Below are 11005 nucleotides of genomic sequence, written 5' to 3' on the forward strand. Positions count from 1 at the left end.
TCCTGGTATGCATGGTCCCCTCACCCCCCAATCCTGGTATACATGGCACCCCTCATTCTCCAATCCTGGTATGCATGGCACCCCTCACCCCCAATCCTGGTATACATGGCACCCCTCATCCCCCAATCCTGGTATACATGGTCCCCTCACCCCTCAATTCTGGTATACATGGCATCCCTCATTCCCCAATCCTGGTATACATGGCACCCCTCACCCCCTAATTCTGGTATGCATGGTCCCCTCACCCCCCAATCCTGGTATGTATGGTCCCCTCACCCCCCAATTCTGGTATACATGGCATCCCTCACCCCCCAATCCTGGTATGCATGGCACCCCTCACCCCCAATCCTGGTATACTTGGCACCCCTCATTCCCCAATCCTGGTATGCATGGCACCCCTCACCCCCAATCCTGGTATGCATGGCACCCCTCATTCCCCAATCCTGGTATGCATGGCACCCCTCATTCCCCAATCCTGGTATGCATGGCACCCCTCATCCCCAATCCTGGTATGCATGGTCCCCCCCCAATTCTGGTATACATGGCACCCCTCAGCCCCAATCCTGGTATGCATGGTCCCCTCACCCCCCAATTCTGGTATACATGGTACCCCTCACCCCCAATCCTGGTATGCATGGTACCCCCTCATCCCTATTCTGGTATCTATGGTACCCCCTCACATCCCCAATCCTGGTATGCATGGTACCCCTCATCCCTATCCTGATATGCATGGCACCCCTCACCCCAATCCTGTTATGCATGGCACCCCTCACCCCCAATCCTGTTATGCATGGTCCCCTCACCCCCAATCCTGTTATGCATGGTCCCCTTACCCCCCAATCCTGGTATGCATGGCACCCCTCACCCCCCAATCCTGGTATGGATAGTCCCCTCACCCGCCAATCCTGGTATGTATGGTCCTCTCACCCCCCAATCCTGGTATGTATGGCACCCCTCACCCCCCAATCCTGGTATGTATGGCACCCCTCACCCCCCAATCCTGGTATGTATGGCACCCCTCATCCCTATCATGCTACACACACATACAAGAAAATAAACACTTATACTCACCTTTCTTCCCTGTGCTCCAGCGCTGTTTCCCGTTCTGCTGGAGGCCGGGGGAGGAGTGCGGCGCCGAAGTACGCGTGTGCTCATACCACGCTGTCCGGCTCCATTTTGCTGAAGACACATTGCAAATGTGTCTTCAGTAAAATGGCGCCGGATAGCGCTATGCGCATGTGCCGATTTCAATGCCTCCCTCTTCCCCCGGACTCTGGACCGAACAGAGGCGCCGCGGTAGCGCTCATCCCGGTCAGGTAAGTATGTAAGTATGGCGCCAGAGATCGCGGTATGTGTTCAGTGTATACGCATACCTCGATCTCCAGCACCATACACTCCTCTTACCTGTAACGGCTCCATGCGTTCTTCAGTCTGGAGCCAGACTGTGCAGGCGTGTCGCACTAGCGCAGACTATAAAGGCTTCAGACAGAGGGACGCTTGTAGCGTTATATTATAGATACTCTATATGTATGTATATATATATATATATGTATACTGTATATGTGTATATGCATACTGTATGTATATATATATGTATACTGTATATGTGTGTATATATGTATACTGTATGTGTGTGTATATATGTATACTGTATATGGGTGTGTATATGTATACTGTATATGGGTGTGTATATATGTATACTGTATGTGTGTGTATATATATGTATACTGTATATGTGTGTGTATATCTATACTGTGTATATATGTATACTGTATATGGGTGTGTATATATGTATACTGTATATAGGTGTATATATATGTATACTGTAGATGTGTGTATATGTATACTGTATATGGGTGTATATATGTATGCTGTATGTGTGTGTATATATATATGTACAGTGGTGGCCAAAAGTATTGGCACCCCTGCAATTCTGTCAGATAATACTCAGTTTCTTCCTGAAAATGATTGCAATCACAAATTCTTTGGTCTTATTATCTTCATTTAATTTGCTTGCAAGGAAAAACACAAAAGAGAATGAAGCAAAAATAAAATCATTGATCATTTCACACAAAACTCCAAAAATGGGCCGGACAAAAGTATTGGCACCCTCAGCCTAATACTTGGTTGCACAACCTTTAGCCAAAATAACTGCGAACAACCGCTTCCGGTAACCATCAATGAGTTTCTTACAATGCTCTGCTGGAATTGTAGACCATTCTTCTTTGGCAAACTTGTAGTGAGCTGGCCGTCTCTGGCTGTTCTGTGATAATTGATATAGAGCCTGTTACAGAAGTGATTACACAGGATGATGTTGCCACCTTGTGGCCAGAGGTTGCACCTGCGCAGGGTGTGATGACAGAGAAAAAGACTGAGCCTCCTGTGTCCCGCCCTAGAGAGTCACGTGACCAAAGTGGGAAGCAGGAAAAAGCGCGCGCAGAGTCTGCTGTGGTCTGTGAAAAGAGCCAGGACGGTGTGCAGGCCCTCGTGTGTGGCGCAGGAGAGACTCTCAACGTGATTTCTTCTATCTGACACCATATCCTCGGAGCCTTCCCCAGCTCCTGCACTGCTGAAGGATTCAGCTGTTACACTCCCTGCTACTGGAGTGTGGACTACATAAGGGGACCCACCAGAGCTTCTATCCGGATCAGAGAGACTGTAAGCGGGACCTCTGGCGAGAGGCCGAAGTATCCCTTCCTTTGTTTCCGCGAATTCTGCTGTTCCTGTTTTTTCTCCGGCTGGGACGCCTTCCTGCAAAGACAGACAGGCCTGCGACGGGGGACACATCCTTCTGGAGTAAAGGACTGGTAACGTGTGAGTAGGGACAGTGAGGGTCAGCTTATCAGTACACGTTATTACTGTGCATATTTACGGTTGTCATTTATTGTTTTTTTTTCTTTGCTGTGTTAAAAATGTATGCGAGTAAAGATACGGTTGTCAAGATAGAGTCTGTGTGTGGGGATCTTGCTGGGCCAGATCATAGATACCAATGCGCGGCCTTGCCCGCGGTCACTTCAAACTGCTCCAGGTCCCTGATATTTGAAGGGAGCCTTCTCCAAACTGCCATTTTGCGATCTCTCCACAGGTGTTCTATGGGATTCAGGTCTGGACTCATTGCTGGCCACCTTAGAAGTCTCCAGTGCTTTCTCTAAAACCATTTTATAGTGCTTTTGGAAGTGTGTTTTGGGTCATTGTCCTGCTGGAAGACCCATGACCTCTGAGGGAGAGAGCTTTCTCACACTGGGCCCTACATTATGCTGCAAAATTTGTTGGTAGTCTTCAGACTTCATAATGCCATGCACACTGTCAAGCAGTCCAGTGCCAGAGGCAGCAAAGCAACCCCAAAACATCAGGGAACCTCCGCCATGTTTGACTGTAGGGACCGTGTTCTTTTCTTTGAATGCCTCTTTTTTTTTCCTGTACACTCTATGTTGATGCTTTTTCCCAAAAAGCTCTACTTTTGTCTCATCTGACCAGAGAACATTCTTCCAAAACGTTTTAGGCTTTCTCAGGTAAGTTTTGGCAAACTCCAGCCTGGCTTTTTTATGTCTCGGGGTAAGAAGTGGGGTCTTCCTGGGTATCCTACCATACAGTCCCTTTTCATTCAGACGCCAACGGATAGTATGGGTTGACACTGCTGTACCCTCGGACTGCAGGGCAGCTTGAACTTGTTTGGATGTTAGTCGAGGTTCTTTATCCACCATCCGCACAATCTTGCGTTGAAATCTCTTGTCAATTTTTTTTTCCGTCCACATCTAGGGAGGTTAGCCACAGTGCCATGGGCTTTACACTTCTTGATGACACTGCGCACGGAAGACACAGGAACATTCAGGTCTTTGGAGATGGACTTGTAGCCTTGAGATTGCTCATGCTTCCTCACAATTTGGTTTCTCAAGTCCTCAGACAGTTCTTTGGTCTTCTTTCTTTTCTCCATGCTCAATGTGGTATACACAAGGACACAGGACAGAGATTGAGTCAACTTTAATCCATGTTAACTGGCTGCAAGTGTGATTTAGCTATTGCCAACACCTGTTAGGTGCCACAGGTAAGTTACATGTGCTGTTAATTACACGAATTAGAGAAGCATCACATGATTTTTCAAAGGGTGCCAATACTTTTGTCCACCCCCTTTTTTAGGTTTGGTGTGGAATTATATCCAATCTGGCTTTAGGACAATTCTTTTTGTGTTTTTTTCATTGAAGACAAATTAAATGAAGAGAATAATACCAAAGAATTTATGATTGCAATCATTTTCAGGAAGAAATTGAGCATTATCTGACAGAATTGCAGGGGTGCCAATACTTTTGGCCAGCACTGTATACTGTATATGGGCGTGTGTATATATATATGTATACTGGTATGTGTGTGTATATGTGTGTATATATGTGTATATATGTATACTGTATATGTGTGTATATATGTATACTGTATATGTGTGTATATATGTATACTGTATATGGGTGTGTATATATATATATATATATACAGTATATGGGTGTGTATATATATATATATATATACAGTATATGGGTGTGTATATATATATATATATACTGTATAAGTGTGTATATATATGTATACTGTATATGGGTGTATATATATGTATACTGGTATATGTGTGTATATATGTATACTGTATATGGGTGTATATATGCATACTGTATATGTGTGTATATATGTATACTGTATATGTGTGTATATATGTATACTGTATATGTGTGTATATATATGTATACTGTATATGGGTGTGTATATATGTATACTGTATAAGTGTGTATATATATGTATACTGTATATGTGTGTATATATGTATACTGTATATGGGTGTGTATATATATGTATACTGTATATGGGTGTGTATATATGTATACTGTATATGTGTGTATATATATGTATACTGTATATGTGTGTATATATATGTATACTGTATATGGGTGTGTATATATGTATACTGTATATGTGTGTATATGTATACTGTATATGGGTGGATATATACAGTACAGACCAAAAGTTTGGACACACCTTCTCATTTAAAGATTTTTCTGTATTTTCATGACTATGAAAATTGTACATTCACACTGAAGGCATCAAAACTATGAATTAACACATGTGGAATTATATACTTAACAAAAATGTGTGAAACAACTGAAAATATGTCTTATATCCTAGGTTCTTCAAAGTAGCCACCTTTTGCTTTGATGACTGCTTTGCACACTCTTGGCATTCTCTTGATGAGCTTCTAGAGGTAGTCACCGGAAATGGTCTTCACCTCACAGGTGTGCCCTGTCAGGTTTAATATGATAAAGTGCTTTATTCTTTGTCGGGTCCAGGGGTCCTGTAGAATGTGAATCCCTGAGGAACAGCGGATCCTTGGCTTGTGCCAAGACAGAAGAAAAGTTGCTGAACACTTGGTACCCCAACGTGATCAATCTATTTGCCAATCAAGATGCCCTGCAGTTGATTAATGCGGACAAATTGGATTCCTTTTATAACTGCGTCTCGACTAGCGGGGTGCCTCAAGGGTCTGTCTTGGGCCCTATATTATTTAATATACTTATTAATGATCTAGTGGAAGGGTTGCATAGTAAAATAGCAATATTTGCAGATGATACTAAACTTTGTAACGTAGTTAATACAGATGAGGATAGGGCACAGCTACAGGAGGATTTAGATAAATTGGGGAGTTGGGCCAAAAAATGGCAAATGGGGTTCAATGCCGATAAATGTAAGGTCATGCACATGGGAAAGAAAAACAGCAGTCACCCATACATATTAAATGGGAAACCGTTGGGGAAATCTGACATGGAGAAGGACCTGGGCGTCTTGGTTAACAGCAAATTAAATTGGAGTGCCCAGTGTCAGGCAGCAGCTGCGAAGGCAAATAGAGTCATGGCATGCATCAGAAGAGGAATAGGGGCATATGATGAGAACATTGTTCTTCCTCTGTATAAAGCGCTGGTAAGGCCGCACTTAGAATATTGTGCACAGTTCTGGGCTCCGGTACTCAGGAAAGACATATTGGAGCTAGAGAGGGTACAAAGGAGGGCGACTAAGGTAATAAAGGGAATGGAGGGACTAGAATACCCAGAGAGGTTGTCCAAATTAGGCCTATTTACGTTGGAAAAGAGAAGGCTTAGGGGAGACCTCATAAACATGTATAAATACATCAGGGGGCTGTACAGAGATCTCTCCCATGACCTGTTTATACCAAGGATGGTGACAAAGACGAGGGGGCACACTATGCGTCTGGAGGAAAGGAGGTTCCTGCACCAGCATAGAAGGGGATTCTTTACGGTCAGAGCCGTGAGACTCTGGAATTCTCTGGGAGAGGAAGTGGTGATGTCCAACTCACTTAATGAGTTCAAGAGAGGACTGGACGCCTTTCTTGAGAACAATAAAATTACATCTTATGCTTAGTGATAGTTAATTAATCCAGGGATTTAATCTGACTGCCAGATTGGAGTCGGGAAGTGAATTTTTCCTCAATGATGTAAATTGGCCTATACCGCATGGTTTTTTTTTGCCTTCCCCTGGATCAACGCTGCGGAATAGCTGCAGTGCACAAGAAATAGGCTGAACTGGATGGACGCTTGTCTTTTTTCGGCCTTTTAAACTATGTAACTATGTAACACTTATGTCCAAGCAGGTAAAGGCGGCTGCAAGATCCGTGATATATAAGGATTCATGTTCATTATTGTATCTCTGGATCAGACATAGACTCAGAGTGATACAACTAAATAGACCCTATAGGGGTAAAGTTGGCATATCCGGGGGGAAATATATCCCAGATTTGCCAAACTGAGCCAACTCATGAAACACATGGGTACATAGGAGAAGAAAGAGTTAATTGGCGTAAAAAATATAAATTTTTATTCCATCAAGTTAAAAAACGTACATAGTAAAAAGAGAAATGACATAATACGGATAGTATAAAGACACTAATTAGATTACCAATGTAGCAAGATATGTTACAAGATATGTCACGCATATGGTCACAGTGGGACATGAGCAATATAGATAATATAGCATAAGGTTAGTATATCAAGACAATCCAATGAGTGTAATAATATATCAAAAAGTAATCCAGAAGTATTCCATAGTCATTGGATTTACACTTGCCATATGCAGCAGGTATCCATCTAAATAATGCTCCTGCCCACAAATAATCAGATACATGTCACATAAAACATTTTTTAAGGTAGTCTCTTACCACAAAGAGTGCCAAAAAGGAGGGTAAAGTGCATAAAGGAACGCACAGTGGCAGAGTGGTATTCCCATCTCATATATTTATGGCACTTCCACAGTCTGAGGACGCACATTCGGCTGAAGTATATTGCTGCGCAGGGACATGCCGGGTCCCTGAGCTGCAATGCATGCCGCCAGCCAATCAAAGGCCGGTAGCTGATGTCGGCGTGCCAGTCACGAGCGACGCATGGAAGTGACGTCATGCGCTGCCCTTGCCGGCACACTGAAATCAGCTACAGAAGAAGACGCCGCATGTCGTGGGAGCGGAGGAAGGTAAGAAGAATCATTTATTTTTGTTTATTTAATGTATTAGAAAAGAACGACAGAACATTATACCAGGAAAGGGCCAAGGATGGGGAGCATTAGACAAGGAAGGGGCTCAGGGTGGGGAGAATTAGACAAGGAAGGGGCCCAGGATGGGGAGCATTATATAAAGAAGGGGCCCAGGATGGGGAACATTATACAAGGAAAGGGCCCAGGATAGGGAGCATTATACCAGAATGGGGGTCATTATACCATGACATGGGCCAGGATGAAGGACATTACACCAGGAAGGGCACAAGGATGGAGGTCATTATACCAGAATGGGGCCTAGGATGGGGGACAGGATACCAGGATGGAGGACATTGTTATAGGATGGGGGACATTGTACCAGGATTGGGGACATTGTTACAGGAAGGGGCCAGGATGGGGGACATTATTACAGTAAGAGGCCCAGGACCAAGGACATTATACCAGGAAGGAGCCCAGGATTGGGACGTTATTGCTGAAAGGGGCTCAGGATGGGGGGTATTATACACAGAAGGTGGATATTATAACAGGAAGAGGCCCAGGATCGGGGATATTATAACAGGAAGGAGCGCAGGATGGGGAACATTATACCAGGAAGGGGCCTAGAATGAGAGACATTATTATAGGATGGGGCTACAATGGGAAACATCCAAGGCAGGGACGAACACGCGCATCATTATCGGATCTAGAATGCTACAAGGGCCCATACATCTGACCAACATGCTGGTGGGGGCCCAGGTCCAAATTTTGCACATCTGCAGGAACATGGCATATGGCTTAACAGTATGTCATATGTTGGGAAGGGGTTAAGCTACAGCACATTACATAGCCTCTTGCAGCTATATCAATGGAAAAATTAAAAAATGTATGGCTTTTTGAAGAAGGGAAGGAAAAAATGCAAAACAAAAAATTATCCGGTCCTGAAGGGATTAAGGAGTTCCCACCCACAGTAAATGTTGTCACTCAGCTTAAAATCTTCACTTGCTTATTAGCAGAAGCTAAGGTTTCATTAGGATCTCCGAGGCTAAAGTTACATGCGGCTCCAGCTTACATGTAAAGGGGATGGTATCAAGGAGTCTCGCCAAACTTTCCCTACAAATGTCCAACAATTCAGAAATCATATCCATTGATAATTTATCTTCTAAAATGATAGCATTTTTTTTCTATCCTTTTCATTTTATGTGTAATTAACTTTTTGCTCTCCTCCTTTAAGCAATGGGAGGAACGACTGATAAGGATCCAGGAAACCATTGATGAATGGCTGAAGGTGCCGACCCAGTGGCTTTAATCTTCTCTTCTGAGGACATCATGCAGCAAATGCCTGAAGAAGGACGCTTATTCCAGACTGTGGACAGAAACTGGAGAGAGATCATGAAACATTGCGTTAAAGACCCGAAGGTAAATGGATGCTTCATGGTGGACTGATACAAGAAAGCACGGTCATCTTGCATCCAGGATTGATGTTTTCCAAGAGTCCGTGTCCTGATGCTTCCATCACAAGGATCCCGGGTTATGGGGCTCCGCACTGCCTGGACTCCAGCCTCCCGCATCTTCTATTTTCTATCCAAATAGGTTCTAATTTTTCTTTTAATATAAACTATTGGCACAATAGTCAATGAATGTGACCTTTTTTCAGTCTCTATAACTATATAATGGAATCTTACTTATGGGCTATCTACTTTGTTTTAGGTTTTAAGCGCCACTTCTCTGACCGGACTTCTGGAGAAACTTCAGGACAGCAATGTGCTTCTGGATAAAATCATGAAAGGGCTGGAGAAGAAGAGGCTTTTTTCCCACCGTATAGTCCTTTCACTTGTTGCAATGATTGTATATATTCCTTAAATATTTTTTTTTCTTATTTAAACGCATTGAAATCATTTTTGTAATTGGATTTCATTAATAATTTTGCACTGTTTGCCTTCTATTGGCTCTGTGTTGCGCTGGCTATTGGACTTATTTTTAATCTGTCTTTTTTCAGCTCCTCTTAGCCGATTTATGACCACAGATCACATCAAAGCTGAATGTGCAGGAAACAAAAAGCCTAACGGTGCAACATTTTTAATGAAACTGAATTGTCGCAAATACTCGCAATTAAATGGGTATTCCCATCTCCAAGATCCTATCCCAATATGTAGTAGGCGTAGTAATAATAATAATATTAGCAAATACCTCCAATTAGAAGTGTAGTATAGTTCTTCTGATTCACTATGTCGCTTTCCCCATGTGCAAGGCATTGCAGTAGCTTCGGTATCCATGGTTACGACCACTCATATAGTGACAGTTATTTGCTAGTGGTCGTAACCTAAGCTACTGCAATGCCCTGCACATGGGGTAAGCGACAAAACAAATCAGAAGAACTATACTAAACTTCTAATTGGAGGTATTTGCTAATATTATTATTATTACGCATACTACATATTGGGGTAGAATCCTGGAGATGGGAATACACATTTCAGTTAAATAAAAAAAAGTTCCCAAAGCTGGATAGCCCCTTTAAGCTAACCATACGCATGACATATGAGATACCCGTGGTCTGAATGGTTATTTGGCTATTTCTCCTGACTCCCACCTATTCTGCTGATTTAATGGGGAGAGAGGAGAAAGTCGGTACTGGACACCTCCGGCAGCGGGTTATCTCCCCTGAGAACCAAAAGACCGGGTATTGAAATCCCATCTGCCCGATCCTTCTGGCCCTGACATCCTCTATCGGGGGAGAGTCAGGAGACCCCCATACACATCAGTGGGTAGGCCGGTCCTGCTGCAATCGTCAGGTTTAAACTATTTTAATCCAATGTGTATGGGGACTGAATCTTTACTTTAAAGCTTTGCTTTTCTATTTTCTCACATAGACACTAATACAAATGGCGCCTGACCCAATACTTTAATGACATCTTTATCATATTGTGCATTTTCGCTTTAGCTTTTTCTTCCTGTCCAACGATGAAATGCTAGAAATTCTCTCTGAGACTAAAGACCCTCTGCGGGTCCAACCACATCTAAAGAAGGGCTTTGAAGGCATCGCAAAGCTGGAGTTCCTTCCTAACCTGGACATCAAAGCCATGTACAGCACCGAGGGGGAACGCGTAGAGCTCATCCAGACCATCTCCACCTCCGAGGCTCGGGGGGCCGTGGAGAAGTGGCTCATCCAAGGGGAAGATGTCATGTTAAGGAGCGTGCATGATGTTATTGCTCGGTTACGAATGGTACGGATCTACCTACAGACCAAAAGCATTAATTGGAACTAATCTAGTCTATATATATAATCGTCTTATCCCGTCTGTCTGTCTGTCTGTGTGTCTGTCTGTCCAGGAAATCCCGCGTCGCTCATTGGTCCGGCAGCGGCCAATCAGCGCCGGGGGATTTCTAAAAAAAAGATGGCGGCCGTTAGCGGCTCATCTGCGGGACGGAGCTGAGCGGCGATGCAGCCGGGAGATGACCGGCGCAAGGCGCTCATCTCCCGGCCGGCAAC

General features: G+C 43.7%; 1 long non-coding RNA gene across 2 annotated transcripts in view; it reads left to right on the forward strand.

Moving 5' to 3' along the window:
* The window catches only part of LOC141196866 (uncharacterized), a 10515-nt gene extending 871 nt beyond the window's left edge, over nt 1–9644 (forward strand). The window contains exons 1-3 of one of the 2 annotated variants that reach the window (XR_012269256.1): nt 5168–5276; nt 8750–8934; nt 9226–9644. This is a non-coding gene — a long non-coding RNA (uncharacterized lncRNA). Of the gene's footprint in view, nt 1–5167; nt 5277–8749; nt 8935–9225 lie in introns of those variants that run through there. The other variant, XR_012269257.1, reaches the window with a different exon arrangement.
* Nucleotides 9645–11005: the final 1361 nt, after the last annotated feature.

The sequence above is a fragment of the Phyllobates terribilis genome, unplaced genomic scaffold, assembly GCF_046119375.1.
Source record: "Phyllobates terribilis strain yellow unplaced genomic scaffold, ASM4611937v1 Scaffold_76__1_contigs__length_6945272, whole genome shotgun sequence".
Classification (NCBI taxonomy): Eukaryota; Metazoa; Chordata; class Amphibia; order Anura; family Dendrobatidae; genus Phyllobates; species Phyllobates terribilis.